The following is a 20,082-nucleotide window of genomic DNA, read 5'->3' on the forward strand; positions in this document are numbered from 1 at the left end:
GATTTTTTTTGGATATATGTGATATGTCATATTATTATCTCATTTTTTCAAATGAATATTTTATTTTAATTTGTTACATATTATAAAACTGTGATCGAAATTCTGAATGTATGTTTAAAAAAAACCTTTCATAGCAGAGATATTCGCTTATTCAGTAAGCGTAGCACCGCGTTCCCGCGGCGTGTATCAATGCTTGTTTTGATTTCGCTCAAACTTCTCGCGAGATTTTGCGAGGTTTTGCACGGACAAACAAACATTGCGACAATGGACGCTTCGTCGAATCGTGTGACGTCCAACGCGATGCCAATGTGAAACAATGCGGCTTGTATAACAAGAACGGAGAGGACAACAATTCGGCGTGTCTGTTCAGTAGGGCTGTGTTAAGCACGTACATATTAAAAAAAAAGGATGCGTGTACTTATGTACGCGCGTAAGAAGTTATACTTTATTTTTATTAAATATAATAATTTTGTCATAAAAATAGAATGCTAATAACACTTTTTTTACGAGTGTACATGCGCGAAAGTTCACCAGCGGCTATATTCAGACTCGCCAGGTTACGTCGGTCGTATTGTAATGAGCGATTTAGTGGGCAACTTCATTCTGTTAATTTTGTGTCACGGTGCGCGCGCATCGTAAAATTTCACCCTCATCAATTTTTCATAACGCGCCTAAAGAAGTATAACTTCAAAAAACTGCAGCTGATCTGAGAAATATTATTTTAAAGCTATTTGATAGCTATTTAACGGCCGTCTGGTGTAGTGGTAAGTGACATGGTCACTACACAAGGGGGTCGCGGGTTCGAATCCCGCCAAGGGAAGATATTTGTATGATAAATATAAATGTCTTTTTCAGGGTTATGGATGTATATTAAATATATGTTTGTGTATAATAAAAATATTACATTTATTTCCGTTATCTGTTACCTGTAACACAAGTTCTTTACGAACTTACCACGGGACCAGTTAACGTGGCGTGATTGTTAGTAAATATTTATTTATTTATTATTTATTATGAAATTTGTCCTAATGTCGTCAACCTTAACTATAAATAATGGTATGGAGTATACCAAAGTTATAACACATTTTGCGTTATGTACATAATAAGTGGCGTACAAATATTTGACTCTATTATCATATTTAAGCGAATTAGCGTGCTCAGCTCGCGCTCTTTTGTTAAAACTATCGCTTACGAGCCTTTCCCCATTTCTAATTGATGAGCTAATAGTGATAAAATTTGAGTTATTATCCATGTTAATGTTTTTATTTGCTTCGAGCGTGTCAAAAACTATTGGCATTAGGTTCTGGGCTAGTAAATTTATTCTCGTGAGAGATATTTAAGCACTTTCAAGATATTGATAATTGCGTCAGAAGTTTGATTATTTTAAATTTTTGAACGATTTTTTTAACGAAATAAAAAGTTTGGAGTTTCATTTTTTAGTTGATTTTCAATTTTTTCAATATATTTTTTTCAATTCTTTTTTTAATTTTGAATTGTCATCCGTTCTCGATAAATCTACAAAGTTTGAATGAAATCTGGCCGTTTAAAGTGGGTCAAAATCGCGTCTAAAGGAGTCAGTTACAAACATACAAACATACATACAAGTGAAGCTAATATAAAGCCTGTAAAAAGGTACAGTTTCGTATGATGGTACCAGTGTGGCAAGTGAGGTAGATGGTACTGGAATGAGACGGAGTTGCAGTACCGGTTAAAGTTCCTTGGCACCCTGTTGTCACTGCTTGAGACCGTAGGCAGTATAAGAGTTTCCTAAAGGAGCTGGGATGGTAAGAGTGGAATTCTTAAAAAGACGCAGTAACGACACCTTGAACTTTTTGGTATAGCACATTTTTAGTGTGAGTTCGAAATTCTCTTTCCATGTTTATTACTTGTTAACGAACATTTATCAGCTTAGTTTGTGTTTGATTGTATGTAGCGGAACGTTTGAACGGAATTTTCAGTCACTTCAAGACGTAACTATTTGTCGATTACAATAATTTTATATATTCGCTCTAATAACCTGACTAGTATAAAAAATCGGTTTATAATTTAAGCGTTTTTAGTTTTTAAACTACCTATACTTATTTAAGAGATGTGGCGATTGCTTGTAAGGCGTATAGCATCTGCCTACAGCAATGATACTGAATGATGACCACGACCGCTCTGACAAGATTGATACGACAAAGGAGATATTTATTTATTGTATTAATGCGACCGTGACAAAGTTATGGGATTAAGTAGTTACCGTAGCCCATAGATTTTTTTTTATTGCTTAGATGGTCGGAGGAGCTCACAGCCCATCTGGTGTTAAGTGGTTGCTGGAACCCATAGACTTCTACAACGTAAATGCGCCACCCAACTTGAGATATAAGTTCGAAGGTCTCAGTATAGTTACAACGGCTGCCCCGCCTTTCAAACCGAAACGCATTGCTGCTTCACGGCAGAAATAGGTAGGGTGGTGGTACCTACCCGTGCCGACTCACAAGAGGTCCTACCACCAGTAAAAATCATATAAAAGTCATATCTTATCAACAGTGTCTAACACCAACGTTGTATTGCGTAGTAGATCTAAAGGATCCCTCTTCTAATTCATTTTTTCTTTTCATACGTTTTATCAGAGGCCTGATTAATGCAGCGGTCGAAGCGGTGTCGAGGCTGGGTCGCGCGGGTCCACAAGTGATTTGACCTCCGGCCGCTCAATTAAAACGTTGTTACGGAGCGCTTCGTCGTCTGGCAACACTGTCATGCGTAGAGCGGTTCTCATTGTATGTAATAGTACAATTTATTTAACACTAGACGATGACCGGTTTTTTTTTTTTGATAAATACATTTTTAGAAATTATTTTTAAATACGAATTACATATTAATAAAATGATGAAACATTCAAAGATCGTTTAGGCATTTTTAAGTGGCTTCGGGTGGCTTAACAACGCCATCTGCTGAAATATCTTTAGTGTTATTGTGTCTTTAAAGCAGTTAGTTGCTCTCAATTATGAAAAATAGTATTATTATTCGCCAATAGATGTCGGGAAGAGTCATAAAGTTGATTATTGAAAACACGAATAAAACAACATTTTCTGAAAATAAATCGTAGCTAGATCGATTTATCGCCCCCGAAATCCCCTGTATACTAAATTTTATGAAAATCGTTGGAGCCGTTTCCGAGATTCAGGTTATATATATATTAATATACAAGAATTGCTCGTTTAAAGGTATAAGATAATAAGATGTAAACTAATATTTTATTTAACATGTAAACCGATATGTTTTTGGTGTTTTTCAAATTTTATCGCATAAATACGCGAACGAGCTCGTGGGTGACATAGTTTTAAGTGGTTCGTGAGTAAGTATTTTGAGACGTGAGGTCGAAGCCTCAATTGTATCATATAACCGTTGTCCTATCTTTCAAACCTCGCAAAAATTGCCATATTTGTCAAGATATCGGTGACCAATCCGTAATGGTATATGTATACAATACGTATTACGAGTAGTTGCATCATTCTAGTTTTGTCAATGTAAATGTGTCATTCTAAATGCTACTACTTAAAATAAAAATTGTGAAACAGCTAGGTCTTGGTAAGGTTACTTTTAGCATTTACTTATTGATTACATATAGCTGAAGTGAAATTGAATACTACTTTTTGGTATTTTTACATTATTACTTGTGTTATCCTAACCTAACATATTATACTCTATCTACATCGCCCAACGCTGCTTCCATGAGTTTTGCGATGGTATAAAAGGATAAGAAATCTTAGACAAATATCTGCGATAGTTTTGTTCTAGCTGGGTCGACTTTTTTAGATGTGTGGATGAGCTTCCAGCCCACCTGGTGTTAAGTGGTTACTGGAGCCTATTTACATCTAAAACGTAAATGCTGCCACTCACCTTGAGATATGAGTTCTAAGGTCTCAGCATAGTTACAACGGCTGCCCCACCCATCAAACCGAAACGTATTACTGCTTCACGGCAAAAATAGGTGGGGTCGTGATACCTACCCGTGCGAATTCACAAGAGTCACACCACCAGTAATATGCATATGCATATATAGCATATATATATATATATATATAGCATATGCATTTAGTTTTTAAATACTTTTATAAACTTACCGCTACAATAAAAACAAGGTTAGAATTCTTCTGAATAAGGCGTATAAATGTATGCTAAGCTTTTCTAGATAAGTACTATAAGTTTATGGAATCAATTAACATTGCATTGCAATCAGTCGCAACATTTTGCGTGGTAATTATTGACTCGTGCCGCGTTTCTCAACAAGATTCATTACAGGTAATAATGACCATTAATTACGAATTTTAGTCGTAATCGATAGAAAATTAAATTAGTTTTCCTAATTTGTAGCAGTGAGAAAAATTTTAATTCAGAAAAACCACGTACATAAATGTGATTACGTAAAAATATCATTTCAATTAGTAATTTGATTTGAAAAGAGTGGTAATTATTTGAATGTGCTTTTTTCAATTGTTTCTTAACGTCATCAATCGAGTGCCACACTGAACTTATCGTAAGTTGCTGATGGATATTAGTATTGCTGCGGGCACGACAAAGTCAAGCAAGTCGAGATGTAGTCAAACTTTAGAACATAATACTTCTTCTCAGTGGGTCACGATTCCGATCCGGTGCTAGATTCTGCGAAGCATTGCTCTAGATAGGGCTAGTGTTAGCAAATTCTCTCAGGTTGAGCCCGCGAGCTCACCTACCCGTATCTGGAATAGTCCCTTAAGCTACCGGCGAAGAGGTGGGGAAAAAAAAGATATTTTTTTTGCATAGCGTTGGGTAAACACAACGAAGGGGTAGCAAGCGTTGGTTTCAAAAACAAACTGTTGTAAATATGTTAAAGTATTTCATATATAGCTTTCACATTTCTAAACGAGGAGTAAAAGCCACGTTTTGGTTATTCTGGATGAAGCTTAGTAGTACTAAAGCGTGTGAGGTTTGGAAGGACATCAAAAAAACTCATCGTGCAACAATTTGGCAGAGGTTCACAGCGAGAGTTAGCTTACCGGCCGCTCACTCGTTTCAAGTTGATTCTTTAAACAAGTGTCGTGTGATTTGCCAAAAAAAATGTTATTCGTGGGTTTGTAGTTATTTGAGTGTGTAAGTCGAGGCGCGTAGAGGCGAGTTGCGGGGCGGCGTCGCATGTATTGGCGAACGCCTCCCAACGCCCACGCGCATGCGCCTCGCGCCTCCCGCTAGAAAAATCTTCTAGAGGAAAACTCTTCGTTCCTAATAAAACATTTAATGATTGTTTACAATACGTAGGCGGACGTAATCGTTCGATGAATGAACAAAATGGCTCCCAAACGAAAACTGAATTTCGCGTCTATTTATGTGACAGAATGTAAAAGGCTTGCTATCTTAGCGTTTGACATTGTCACTTGAAAACTGTGTCATCGCATATTCAGTCTCATTTCAGATAAGACGACTTCAATACAATTAACTTTTACGGCAGGGAATAAAAATTCAAATTGACGAAGCGAACAGTTCGTTTAGGAAAAAAAAAACATACAACGACTTCATTAGACATTCAAATTGATGCATTTTCAGTACTTTTGTATGTTAATTCAGTCAATGTAAGGTTAAGTTCAGTGTCGGAGCCGCTATTTCACGAAGTTAATATGTTTTTGTATATCTGAAGACAGAACAATTCTCTGCATGTGTGTCCCCCATTGCAATATATGAAACGATTTCGAAAACAATTTATTAACATTCTTCAATTTTCCATCGTTACCCAATGGCATGTTCCAATAGAATTCACCATAAAAAGCGATAAAAATGTATAATTTTTAATATGTACTAAATCAATACAATCAAGAAAACAAGTGTCTGCCATAAAAGTTGTATAAGTCAATCAATGAGCCATAACAGCGTATTTAAACAGGTAATCAACAGGATACAGTCAAGTGATGTTTAAGTGACCATTTATTCAAAAAAAATACGAGAGTCGTAAACTCATCTGTCACTAAAAACTGAAAATACGGGAGAATTAATACTAATGCCGTTACCGGTGAGCTATTTCGTTCAAAATTTCCATTTCACCAGTCCAGAAATTGGGTTAGGGAAGCGACACACCGGCGTAAGCGGCTATTAAACGAATGTTAACGTTACGTTAAAAATATCGGACCGAATATAAACGTATCTTGGATGCAACATAAAATTCAACTAATTGACGGTAATCTAAAACTCATGTTAGAACATGTTTATATCTTTCTTGTGAAGTATTTTATAAATAAGCGGTCATAGAAGCTGTACCTACGTCCTGAAGCAAACGTTAAATACAAAGATTCTAGTTAAGGAAAGTTCAAAGTATTCACAAATAATCTATATATTAATACGTGAAGCAAAAACTTTGTACCCCTTTTTACGAAAATTGCGTGGACGGAGCAGTATGAAATTTCTCACACTTATAGAGAATAAGAGTGCAGAATGTAAATATTTTTTTAAATTACGCATAAAAAACACTTTAAATCAATAAAAAAATTATTACACACACTACCATCTATTTGACAAACACACATTTAAATACATGTATACTTTGTTTATTGTCAAACTTCTATTATTTAAAGTCTGTGGTCAAATTGAGAATGGATTAGCATGTATTGGTTGTCTTTAATATTATTTGTCTATAGTGTAGTCTTGGCGAAAACTGTGAATAAATAAGTATAAGTCTGAGAATAGAAACATAATAATGTTCAAATTTATAATTTAAATTATTTTGCGGGACCACTAGTAATAATAAAAACACGAACGCCACATTTGGTGCGTGATTATAATGACAAGATAAATACTTAATACCCAAAAACTTAGCTGAGTCTAAAATCTATGACTGAGTACCCAAAAACATGATGTTCTTTTCTTTCTCGTTTGAATGTTTGAATAGGGGAGCTCAGCGTTCGGCATTTGAATTTGAATGTTAGCGACCAGTTTAACGCTCTACCGTGAGTCAGACGGCATGGTTCGCTGGCTGCGAAAATTTTACCTTTGCCACATTCGAGTTAACCTCATCGCTGTGCGTACGACAATAACTAGTTGTTAATCGTAAAAAAAAATGTTAAAAAAGTCGGCCCTTTTTTGTTGTTGTGGGCAACCTATACAGTTCAAGTAACAAATTTTGGGCAATAATAATAATAATTTTTTTGCGGTCGATACATTTGAACGACTATAACGTGATTTGAAGCCGGTGAAAGTATTTTAATGATGATAGTAGAATTAAACAAATGAACTATTACTATTTTCGTAAGATGTGTCCTTGGATGAGATCGGTATTCTTACGTTTTCACTCACTAATGCCTATCTTATGATGTACGTAACATAACTAATCGTGTTTCGGAATTTTAGAGAATAGAAGAATAGAAGAGCTCTTGTAACGTCTCCATTGTATGATTGCGGTGACATTAATCCTTGGATTTAATACTAATAACTACTTGAAGCAATGGCAGAAAATATAATTTATGCTCGTCACGCGATTACTTCTTAATTAATCAGCAAAATAAACTTTTTTTTGCTATCTCTTTCCAAGTTCTAAATGACTACAGAAACAGCTTTAATATAAGGTCGACGACAAAACAATAAAAAATTGCATTAAGCAAATTTTTTATCAATCAAAATTTTTATAAAAATTTTTAAAAATTGCATTAAGCAAATTTTTCATCTGATATTGTCGTTCTTAAGCTAATGATAATAGTCAAATGTAGGAATCTTCAAAATTTTTATATAGTAGACATTCGTTTGATAATGGCAATATCTCAATTGGTCGAGTTATGCGACTTTTGTAATAGGTATTTCTGCCTGCAAGTGTACCTAAATGAATGTTGAGCAACATTGGCAGCGAGCGCGGGCGTGCCTACATCTTGTTTACTTTCAGCAACAAATCACGTTTCTATGAAACAAAGCTAAAATTAACTTTGATTTTCACAACTGCTAATGTTTGTTTGAAGTAAAGAAACCGAAAAAAAAAATTTATACGAATAAGTCGAAAAACATCTTATTTAATAACCACCAAACTTCATTCGTTTGTTAAAATTTATCTATTTATTCAATACATACACACAGGTACACTATGAATTATCGCTAGTTTTGTACCTGAATATGTTGTTACTATTCTTTATTATAACAAGAGCATTCGCTGTTTCAAATGCATTTTAATTTTGAGACTAGGGTTTGACATACTTCCACATTGAAGGAATAACATCGTGTAATAAAAATCAAACCCGCCAAAATTATAATTTGCGCAATTACTGGTGGTAGGACCTCTTGTGAGTCCGCACGGGTAGGTACCACCACCCCGCCCATTTGTGCCGTGAAGCAGTAATCCGTTTCGGTTTGAAGGGCGGGGCAGCCGTTGTAACTACACTGAGAACTTAGAACTTATATCTCAAGGTAGGTGGCGCATTTGCGATGTAGATGTCTGTCCAGTAACCACTTAACATTAGGTGAGCTGTGAGCTAGTCCAACCATCTAACAAAAAAAAAAACTCGTATTAATCTATTTATACGAAACTAGCTTAATGATATCATCTCGTCACGTCATAACAACAAGTTATCTCTATTAATCTCTGTAAACTACGTACTTTTCAAGTGAAGACTGCACTCGCACAAACAAACAGGCAAAGGTTATTAGTTAACTATTTAATTGCTTTTTGGCAGAAAATATACCTAAAATGTACCTTTATATACACCATAAATATACCTTTAAACACGAAATTCAAAATAAGAAAATGAGCGTAATTATAAACGAAAAAAAATTATGGCAAAATATGTTACTTTCCGGCCTATATACATTATCCAATTGCATAGGATATTTGTCGTACGATTGCTCCTACATTGTGTAAAAAAATCATTAAAAAGGCTTCTATTTATACTATCGTCACATTTATACTTGAAATTTAAATGGACGTCTGCACTGAAATAAAAAAATTCAGTCAGTAACAGAACCGCTAAAAATACTTCAAGCCGTATACAAAACGAAATCGCTGCTAAACCTTGAATGTCTGTGTTTTTCTATTATTTACTATTTTAATTGCCAGAAATGTCAAGATTAAATTCGTACAAATAAATATTCAAACAGCTTTAATTAAGAATACAAAATGAAGCGAAATCAAAGATCAGAAAACTGCAATTATTAAAATATTAGCTTTCATCATTTATATATATTAACATAATAATATCGCATTAACTATCCATGATTTCAAATGCTTGTTTTTCAAATACTTTCTATAATAAGTCACTAGGCGACCGCGCAAATGCAGTATACAAGTCTACAAAAGTCACTTTAGGAACATAAAAACTGAAGTTGGTTATAAGGAGAATAAATCTATATTTATTTATTAAGCAGAATACCTGTTAATGTTTGAATAACAAAAAGTACATGATCTATCTTGATTATTAATAAAAAAAAATCATATTATTATTCATACTTATTTTTCGCTTATCTATTTGCTGGTAGCCTAAGAGGCTATTTCAGGTACGCCCGGAAAGGGAGCTCATGGGCTCAACCAGAGAGAATTTGCTAATACTAGCCATATGTGGACAATTGCATTCTTATTAGGTTCTAGGGTTTATACTTCAAATGGTGAAATCTGTAAATTTTAATATGATATTTTGTTGTTTTCAACACAACAACACCTAGTCCACGTAGTCTGTGTCTCAGTTAAATGTAAACTATAATTACTGAAGGGTACCCGAATCGTTCGCGACGGCGTTGTTATCTCGTAGCTATTGTTTAACACGTTTTTTTCATTCCCACGACAGTCGCGAGCGTTGAGCGTCTGATAACGCGCTGTACCTGTTCCCCAAGGTACTAAGTATGTATCCAATTCTAAATTATATTCCGATGCAAGAACACAAAAAAGTAATAGTAAATAATATTGCCCGTGACTCAATGAAGTATAGATTTTTGAATACCAGAAAATACATTTTAAAATTTACCAGCTAGTACTTTAGTTTATACATTGTAACATGTTTCGTTGCATTAGTTTTCGTACGACGTAACAAACATGTGCTTTTGGTTTAATTCTCCATTGAATTACGTTATTGCTTAACATCAGGTGAACCGTGAGCTCATTTGCCTAACTGCACTAGTATAAAACATCATAATTTTATATCATTATGGTGACCTAAATTGGCAACTCTTCTGACGTTTTATCTAAAATTCAGTAATGTAGTGATTGCGTAATATATGTATGTATGTAGCAAGTATTCTTATTAGTGGATATTATTTTAAGTACATACACTGATAGCTAAAACAGTTTTGGCGCTATGTCATCGGATCGTACGCGATTAGTGTGGCTATTTCTGCGATTGATCTGAATCGATATTCAACAACAAAGTAAATAAATAATAATGGCTAAGTATGTATCAAAGTGTATTACCAAACATTAAATATTTAAAGTCAGCTTTATATTCATCTCATGCGGACAGAAAACAGTGTTGAATTTAAATGGGACGGTATCAGACAAAGAGCCCGAGCCGGGGTGAAGTGCGAAACACTCCGACCCACGCTCTTTACGAGGACAGATAAATGTAATAGCTGGATGAACTGAATCCATTATCCAATGACGTGAACCAATTACCCATTTAATGCAATTTGGGGCATTGTGAGCTCGTCGTGTGCGACTTCTCGTACATTCCCAGCGTCACTCACTCAAAAGCACCGATCAATGAAATCACTGGTGAGCAAACACTCTGTGAACACGGAACGATCGCGGAGGTTCGTGTTTCGGACCGGTCATTGCAAACGAGAAGCGCAAGGATTCCGAAGCGTGAAGCAGGCTGTAAGGGCGCGCGCGTGCGTCGCTGCTGCCAGCGCGCGACTACTCGCCACTCAATGGGCGCTCGGCGGAGGGGCGAAGCTCGCGGTACACTCCTCACGAGCTTACGAAAATTACCAATTGCGACTCTCCCCTCATTAAACTAGGTAATTTTACAGCACGACGACACACTTGCGATTTCGACATGCATTGGAACGGCGCGACGCACTCACTGCGTTAACGATTAGCTCGACATTCGATATTAGCCGAAAGAGGATAAGTTTTTTAAGAGCTTCCGAAACTCGGTGCGTTACTGAGCATCCGGTGGCACCTGCTTGCTCTCGAGGTGTGAGTGTGCGTTAGAAGGAGATATAACGAGCGACGGGAGCGCGGACCGGATGGCGGACTCGGTTATGAATGAATCCGCCGTCCTTGTCTGTCGAGCGAGTTCGTGCGGTGGAGTCTCTCTCGTGCGCAGGTTGTCGCCGTGGAGGAAGTGAAAGGGACGGGGCGCGTAGTAAATATTGCGCTCTGTGGATCCATCGGGAGTAAAGTAAAGGTCTCTCAGTTTTTGTCCTACCACAAAGTGTGTCTAAAGCAGTGTCTTCATTCATACCTTTTTAGATTCGGTCACTAGCATTAGTTAGTTCGAAACACGAAAAACTAGTTTGGCTTTCTCATAAAATTCGCATTACCTCGTCGTTGTGAAATCTATCATATTTCTATGATATGTATCTATTGAAATTTAAAATAAATTTGCTGTTACAAATATGTAGTAGTACGTCATTACGTTATTTCTTGTTGGACATTTAAAATTTGAGTTTGGATGAGTTACGAGGCGAAGGTGTGTCAGGTAGGTCAGCGGCGAGGGTACGAAGGCCAGTTCGCAGTATTGTTATCTGCTGGGCGCGGCGACAGACGGCCCGTGTCAATGTTTGGACGAACGAGCACGTGGTCCAGCTCTTTCAACCGAACAAACATATCGAACGACTCACAAGCCAAATAGTTCAGGCCTTGCGTCACAATCACGCATTGTCTTATTTAACCTTACAAGACTTACAAGATTTCTTTCATCAGATGTTGAGTACAAGAAATAAAACGCATGACTATCGATGTGAAAAGATCACTGACTACGTTTACAGTTTTTCAGATTTTTTACAAATTAAAGTAATAACAATCGACATTAAGCTGGCTTGTACGACGGGGAAAGATTTTTGAAATTAGTAGTTTAATTAAGTAGGTATTAGGCTGTACTAATCATTGGTTCAGCGCAATACTAACTTACAAAATTTATTAAATAAAACTTACGCTTTAGTGTTTTCATGTTATAACAAATGCAGGTAAATCTCTAACAAATTCAGTTCAAAAAATTTATTTTTACTCTGTACTAAGTGCTAATAAACGAAGTGTTTTATCATTTAAAGTTCAGATTATTAGTAATATTCTCATTCTTTATAAATCTGCTTTAAAATAAAGAATATCGTAGCTATCCGAACAAAGTTATTTCAGTTTCTCTAACCGAGAGTGTTGCTAAGATTGGCCCTAGCAAGAGCAGTACTTCGATGGACCCCTCTTGGCTGAGCCTTTGCTCGCCCACCTGTCCTGGTGAAACTGGAAAGGCCTTCGGGCCACCAGTAAACTTTCAATCATAAAAAAAAAAAAAAAAAAAAAAAAAAAACCTTCGATGGATCGGGAGAATCCGTAATTACCTGTTTAGGGCCGATTTTTGTAGTTTACCTGAATATTTGACAGACTTGGATTTAGCTGTCTTTGATTTTATAGGCCTCAAATATCATTACTCAGAGCGCCATTGCATGCTATGACAAGGACGTCACAGCTTCAAAATCTCTTTTACAAAATTACTTAATAACGAAACTCGAGTTCGAAGGTTTCGTTCAAACAATCGCCTTTCACTAAGACAAACAGAGGATGTTGTATTGTCATCACGGATCGACTTGAATGCCTGCGCCGATGCAAACAACATTGTTCAGTCTTCGTAAAAACTCCGTAGACTGGATTAGAACAAACAAGGGATTGCTGTAAGTTGGCGTTGCTATCTTATAGAATAAATTCATACGAGTATTTATTAAAAAACCGTACAATTTTTTTGGTAATCTTCCAAAAGAGAATAACTGAACACGGAGAGGGTTCTTTTTTATGTTTGATTGCATTACAGCTTTCGCGGTCTTCATTCTCAATCCAATGGAGTCTATGTGTTGATTGTTTAAACTAACTGACCCGGCAGACTTCGTAGTGCCTCAATCGATAAATAAAAGACCTAAACTTTATTTAATTCCAAGAATTTTCATATTTATCTACCTTTTAAACCTTCCCTGGACTTCCACGAATAATTCAAGACCAAAATTAGCCAAAACGGTTCAGCCGTTCTCTGGAGTTTTGGCAAGACTAACGAACAGCAATTCATTTTTATTTTTATGTTTGATTTCATTACGCTTTCGCGGTATTCATTGTCATTCCAATTAAGCTTATCTGTTGATTGTAATGTATTATAAATATATATTTAAATATTTTAAATTACAAACGAAACGCAATTCAGTATCGAAAGTCGATACATCTTAGCACAAATCAATGGGATCCATCCCTTCGAAGTATGTAGCCTCTGAGCGCCAGGTGCTATGCGGGAAGCATCCTCCCCCGCCCTCCTTTGCCCCTCGCACCTCACGCACACATACATAACAAAAATACCACACATGTTTCTGACACGACGACGTTTAGAACAACGAATGCATGTGTGTTCGTATAATAAATTAATCGTTTGCATTTGCTTATGCCCTTTTCGTTGCGAATAAAAAATGGCGAAGATAAATATGAATCGAACGGATGCTAATTTAAAAATATAGACGTTTAAATGTACGAGTTTCGTATCGTGAAACAGTAAAAGGAGCCGACGTCACTTAGGAGTATGTTAAATGTACCGTATTTAATACAGAGTTATGAAGTCAACTCGTTTGAGAGAAGACCCGCAATCATAATGTATTATTAACACACAGTTTAAGGACCTATAGGCATTCCGTGTTGTGATGATTTTTTCATTTCTAAACATTTTATGACCTGAAACCTGAAGTCATATTTTTGCGTATGAACTAAGTTCGAAAGTAACATTAGATTGAAATTTTCAATATTATTCCTTCCTATTCGTACACTCTGAACAGAGTGGTCGTGGTCATGCAGCAGTCGGATCCTGCGGTAGCGATGCTCTCGCGATGCGACGCCATGTGGCACGATGTTTCGCAGAGTGAGCGCAATCGTTTATGTTGGAGTGAGTCACAGATTTTATGAGGTCCGCGAGATCTTTTGCCTTCGACTTTCCCTTGCACCACCAACCGCTCAAGTCCTCATTACGAGTGATGTGCCCAAAGAACTTGAGGATTCGTATTTGGACTGTTCAATGTTATGTAACAGTTTTAATGCTACGAGATCATGATCTAAGGCCTACGTGATATTTTTAGCAGCCGCTTAACTGCAAGTGTACCTTGAACTGGTCTGCTACTCGACGGTTATAAAAAGAACCTATTCAATCGACTATCTGTCACGAACGATAAAACCAGTTAGCAGGGAAGCGCGTTACTCATCGCTGGAATGCTTTTAAGAGCTTCTAACGCTAGATGTAGTGCCAGACATTGTGCGCGTTCACTCAACACAATGAAAATTATCAACAGGTAGCGAAGGCCTATACATTCCGTTCTTCCGGTATCCGACTACAAAACCTACAACGCATTAAAACCCTTAATAACACCTAATAAAGCTTGAAATAGTTTGACGGTTCGATTTGAGCGAACGCGGTCCAAATGTTGACTTTACATTGTAAACGAGTTTGAGTGCACTGTGTAAACATTTAAGGTATAATTTCATGCAGCTGGGCGTGTCAGATTCTCAAGGCGCAATGCAGGGTTACCCATCATCCGGTGTAAGGCGACACCGTGGGGAAGTGAGCGCCGTTTCGGGCCGAGGATAAGCCCCTCGTATCGCATTAACATCGTTATAGTGATCATTATGTCTAGTGTTAATACGACTTTGTATCGTCGAAAGAAAACTCATAAACTTGACAGTTGCTTTATTTTTATTGGCGCAGATAGGCGCGAGGTCTCGGTCCACCTGGTGTTAAGCGAATATAACCCTTGAGTTATATATACGGTTGGAATAATGGCTGTCTTATTTTGCCGTCGCATTATACCTGTAGGTGGCATGTACTATTAATTTGCTTAATATCTTACAAACAAAAAAAAAAACTCAACAAATTCGCAAGTTTCATTTTCTTAAACGACTTTTTTTTCTGTTTCCGTCTATTTTTTTTTCTTTCGTGAACAGATGTTTAAGTTCTGCCTATAATCATTATTAAAAATTGATACCTGTCTCGGAATCATTATCGATTATACCAACGTATTTTAAGCCGCGAACGCATCGCATAAGATCATGTTAATGTAGCATCTTCTTCTTTCTGGTCGTTCCCTCAATGCTGAGGATCGTGACTGTATGTCAATCTTCTCCACTCGGTCCGGTTCTGCGCCATATGTACCGCTCCCCGTATCTGGCCTCCAGTCATATGTCATATGTAGCATCTAGGCACTCGTTTATGTCTTTTCTATGCTATTTTTTTATTTTAATTTAGCCTTTTGTTTACTGAAACGACTTTTTATCGTTTTGTGTTTTTATAATAAATTAATGAATAAAATTTCCCACGTGTCTAAGTTACAATCTCATCGGAGACATTTGGACGTAATACGAATGTACGTAACGTACAAATTTTGACGTAATTAAAACATTTTAAAATAAGACAGTAGACACTATTCACAGGTTCATGAAAACAGGTACTACAATATTTTAATAGCAACATTTTTTATTTACGTCCTTTAATTTTAGAAACTGAAAAACATTTGCTCTTTAGAATCCGAAAAAGTCTCGGCCGCGGCGCGTGGAATAAAGCTTTTGCAACAGCTTCACTCAGAGCGCATTTAAGTTTGGCGCGTAAAATCACATTTTTTCTTTCGTCGAATATGAATAAAGTTATATGATAGTTCATACAAGATCAATACATTAAAGTGTTTCATTAAGCGAAAAAAAATATTATACGCGACCGTATCTACGTCATAAATCGTCCTGTATTCATTAAATATAATGGTTGACCGATTCGTTTCGTTTTCCCAAGAGTCAGCGAGCGAGATCAGGTTCTATGACCGTCTATTACTTTGTGTTACCTAAATTAAATTAACATCAACTTCGTATGTTATCTGTCGGATATTAAAAGCAGATAGGTTGCTCCGCGTTGAGTTTCTAAACGCACATATCTACATATGATATGCGGCACACATAACTTATCTCATTCTGTGGGCAAAGAAATGAATCAATAAAACCGACGAAACAACTTTACATATTTGTTTATTGTGCATCGAAAAACAAAAGATATAGAATCTCATAATGCGCAGAACGAAATTTCATTGTGCGATCACTCACCGCCGCGGTCTAGACCAAAAAAAAAAAAAAATGAACAGTAAATGTCGAACGGAACTATAAAAAGTTGAGTAAGACGCGTCGAAAAAAGGCAGCGAATTTTGAACGAAAACCAGTTTAATGAGGGTCGAATTTAAATATGAAAATAAAGCGGTTCCCACGGAGTCGGTCGCGGGAACGGAAGCCTCCGCGGTGCCGCCGCGACAACGCGACGCGATCGTTCTGTTGTCGCGTGGCTGTCGCGCAACTCTCGCGTTATGTCATTAGCGATTGTTGAACCACAACGGCATCTATGAAGCCTGAATGAACGAACTAATCTTTCACAATCGTTTTAATTTTGTTTTAAATTTGAAAACAAAATGGAAAACTGATTAGGAGACACGTATTGTTACCGCAGCCCTCTCCAACTACCACTGCTACCTTCCGTAGTAATATCCTCTTCATTTCTAACTTAACCGCTGGCCGATTTCTGTATTATTATTATTATATTTTTTTTATTGTATTTGTATTGTATTATACTGTATTCTTATATTACGGTGCGTAGAGATCTTTATACTCATCGTAAGCAGAAAGGCACGAGTTTCGTTGATCCAAAACGTTCAAAAAGTCATTAGTTACAAAGTTTTAATAATAATTAAAATGCTACCGGCAAGCATACATACTAAATGGCTTTTAAATCATCGGTTCAAAAATATAATCTACGCGAGAGTTAAGAGTGTAACGGAAATGTCGTAATTGAAATAATAAGATTAAAATTGGAATTAAATATTAGAAAGATGTGTATAATCGTTACTGTTTACACGGAGGGCGTCGGATAATATTCAAATTTAATCACTTTTTTTTATTAAAAGATTGAACTTTTTAATTATTCATTCGCCTTTTCTTTTTTCTTTTTTTTTTCTTTGTTTCATTAATTAATCGTGACGTTTATGTAATTTTTTTTGTCCACCACAGCCCACCTGTTGTTAAATGGTTACTGGAGCCCATGGACATCTACAACGTAAATGCGCCACCCACCCTGAGATATAAGTTCTAAGATCTCAGTATAGTTACAACGGCTGCTACACTCTTCAAACCGAAACGCATTACTGCTTCACGGCAGAAATAGGCGGGGCTGTGGTACCTACCCGCGCGGACTCACAAGAAGTCCTACCACCAGTTCATATATATTCATTCAGTATAACTCGATTTCTTCCTAATGATAGGTAATTTTAGTAGCTTTGTGACTTGACGATTGAATTTCAACAGTTCACGATCCCAGGGCAGAGATTTTATGTGCGTTTTGAAATAATTTTATTTAATGAATTCAAATGCAAGAGTCAGCTTAATAAAAAGGTTCTATCCCAAACAAGTTCTGAAAATCGTATTAAAATTTATTGAGCCGTTTCGGATATATGTGTGCGCAAATGCACACACCGTTTGCTCCGCAAGGAAGGGAGAAGAGGAGTGCTTTAAGTTCATTAAAAGCTCAGCTCGGTCATTTTGCGACGTATAATCCGGATTTGGAATGAAATACCGTCGAAAATGTTTCCCGAGTGCTATGATCTTCTCCAACGAGTTTGGAAAAATGCTTAGCAATAATGGCAATTGAAAAGAGCACATAGAATAGTTCAAGTTCAATCGTTCAAGATATTTTCTGGGAAATTTCTCCTAAGCTAGTATTTTATTCATTAGATGTTGGAAAAGTCGACTTTGTTGAGCAAGATCACCACATTTTAAGGTTCACAATCACAAAAATAAGAATTACGATCATTCCTTACAAATACACGTGAAATAAATGTATCGAGTCATTTTACAGAAGCTAAAACTGATATGATTTTATCGAAATTAAACATCTTGTTCAACTTGTACGTAGTGTTGAATCAATTTGTTTCGTTTAAGGACAGGTTCGTGGAAACCTCGCAAATGCTAATTTACTTTACGAAAAAAAAATACAACTTGTTAACGTTTCGAGGTCCGATGGTGTGTTTGAGCTTGCTTTCGATAGTGTAAACACGGCCTTTGTCAACGGAACTTGCCCGACGCCTTTGTTTAAAATGAATTTACAATGCTCAAACTATTTTAAAAGACATTCTTTCGAAATGTAATGTTCACTCCGGCGACAATAAACTTTAATCAATGAAAGAATAAACAAGAAACGTTAAATGCAATATCATGTTCATCCACAATTCATTATAACGCTCATTATATATGCATGTTTAGGTTGGTAATCTAAATTGAGCCATTACCTGTTACTGTTAAATAAGGTTTTCGAGTAGGCTCATTATGATTGCATAAGTTATGTTATAGCAAATAATTAATTCCATTAAGAAAAATTGATCGATACATTCATTCAAACTTGGACGAAGCTGTATGCTTTCTATTAGTGCTTCCAATCCGTGAATGAACGTTTACCTGTCCTTTTCTGACATGTAAAAATACAGCTTTTGTCTCCTTCGCACATACGCAGTTTGCGCTCTTGGACGGTTAGAGCAGAGTTAGACTCTAGTAAGAGTAGAGTTAGACTCTATGGAATGAGTTGCGTATTTCATGACAATTTGTATTTTCATTTTATTTTTATTTATACTTATTGTACACAAAAAGAAAATACAATAAAAACAGATTTAAAGAATTCTAAATACTATGTACAAAGGCGAGCTTCACTCATTCATGAGTTTTCTTCCAGCAAACCATTATCAGAGAGAAATACGATGTATAAGAGGGGGATAGTGTACAATATAAGAGCTATTAAAGCATGATTTTCAAATATATAAATGTAATTATATTATTTATCTTTAAAGCCATTGTTAACTTCATATATGAACAGTTTCATGCTCGCCTCTATGCTCCATATGGTTAATAGTGTTTGCTAACACAACATGTTGGGTTTGTCGTAAAGATGTCACAAAAAAAGCAGTGCGCGATTGTGACTCAGAGTTCGTATTGTTCACGAATTTGATAGTAAATATATTGTGTTTTCTGTCGATATTTAGAAATGGTAATAATCAATAATAGTATTATTATAAATATAATAGTATTATCTATCTTCTATATACATATAAAAATGAATTGCTGTTCGTTAGTATCGCTTAAACTCGAGAACGGCTGGACCGATTTGGCTGATTTAAGTCTTGAATTATTTGTGGAAGTCTAGAGAAGGTTTAAAAGGTAAATAAATATGAAAATGCTCGGAATTAAATAAAAATAACTATTTTGTTTTTCCTTTAACGTGTCCCCTGTCGGACGGATTCCTTTTGTTTGTTTTAAGCTACTTTTAAGTTTATTTTATACAAAAGTTTAGGTCTTTTATTTATCGATTGAGGCACTACGAAGTCTGCCGGGTCAACTAGTTATAAATAAAATCGTTTACACTTATTTTTCTTTTTAATATAAAAAAAAAAAATCGACTTGATTAACTGTTTGTCAGTTTAATTACTGATCGGTTATCTCGGAGCAAACAAATTAATTTGAAAAAGTTGTTCATATTTGTTTCGAACTTCCGTTCTTTAAGTACGCAATATTTTTTTGGTATATTCCCTACACTAATCTCGGTTAATAAAAACGAATAGATGCAACATAAAAGTTCGATAGTATAAGAATCTGATGTAGAGATCCGGAGATAGTGGCGGAGGCAAGGAACGAAGGCATCCATTGATAACATCTCGTTTTGGATACGATCACCGTCGGCCGACGGTAGCCGATGCACCAGCACGCATAAAATTGGTTATTAATTAGTCTAACCTGTTTGTCTACAGAGACGTTAATGTGTTACGAAATATTGAGATCTGCCGACGACACAATACAGCATTGAATTATTGTGGGCTCGGTATCTATTCAAACGAATATTAAAAAAAAAAGAATGGGCTTTA

General features: G+C 36.1%; 1 protein-coding gene across 4 annotated transcripts in view; it reads right to left on the reverse strand.

Annotated features, from left to right (window-relative positions):
* Positions 1-20,082, reverse strand: part of LOC101745606 (ETS-like protein pointed) — a 172,085-nt gene that overhangs the window by 62,681 nt on the left and 89,322 nt on the right. Inside the window, exon 1 of one of the 4 annotated variants that reach the window (XM_012688951.4) lies at positions 10,589-11,019. The exons of 2 other annotated variants lie outside the window; for them this stretch is intronic. The gene's annotated coding sequence lies outside the window, so the exon portion shown is untranslated. Of the gene's footprint in view, positions 1-10,588; positions 11,020-20,082 lie in introns of those variants that run through there. One more of the 4 variants, XM_062676121.1, reaches the window with a different exon arrangement.

This window comes from Bombyx mori, chromosome 25, assembly GCF_030269925.1.
Source record: "Bombyx mori chromosome 25, ASM3026992v2".
Classification (NCBI taxonomy): Eukaryota; Metazoa; Arthropoda; class Insecta; order Lepidoptera; family Bombycidae; genus Bombyx; species Bombyx mori.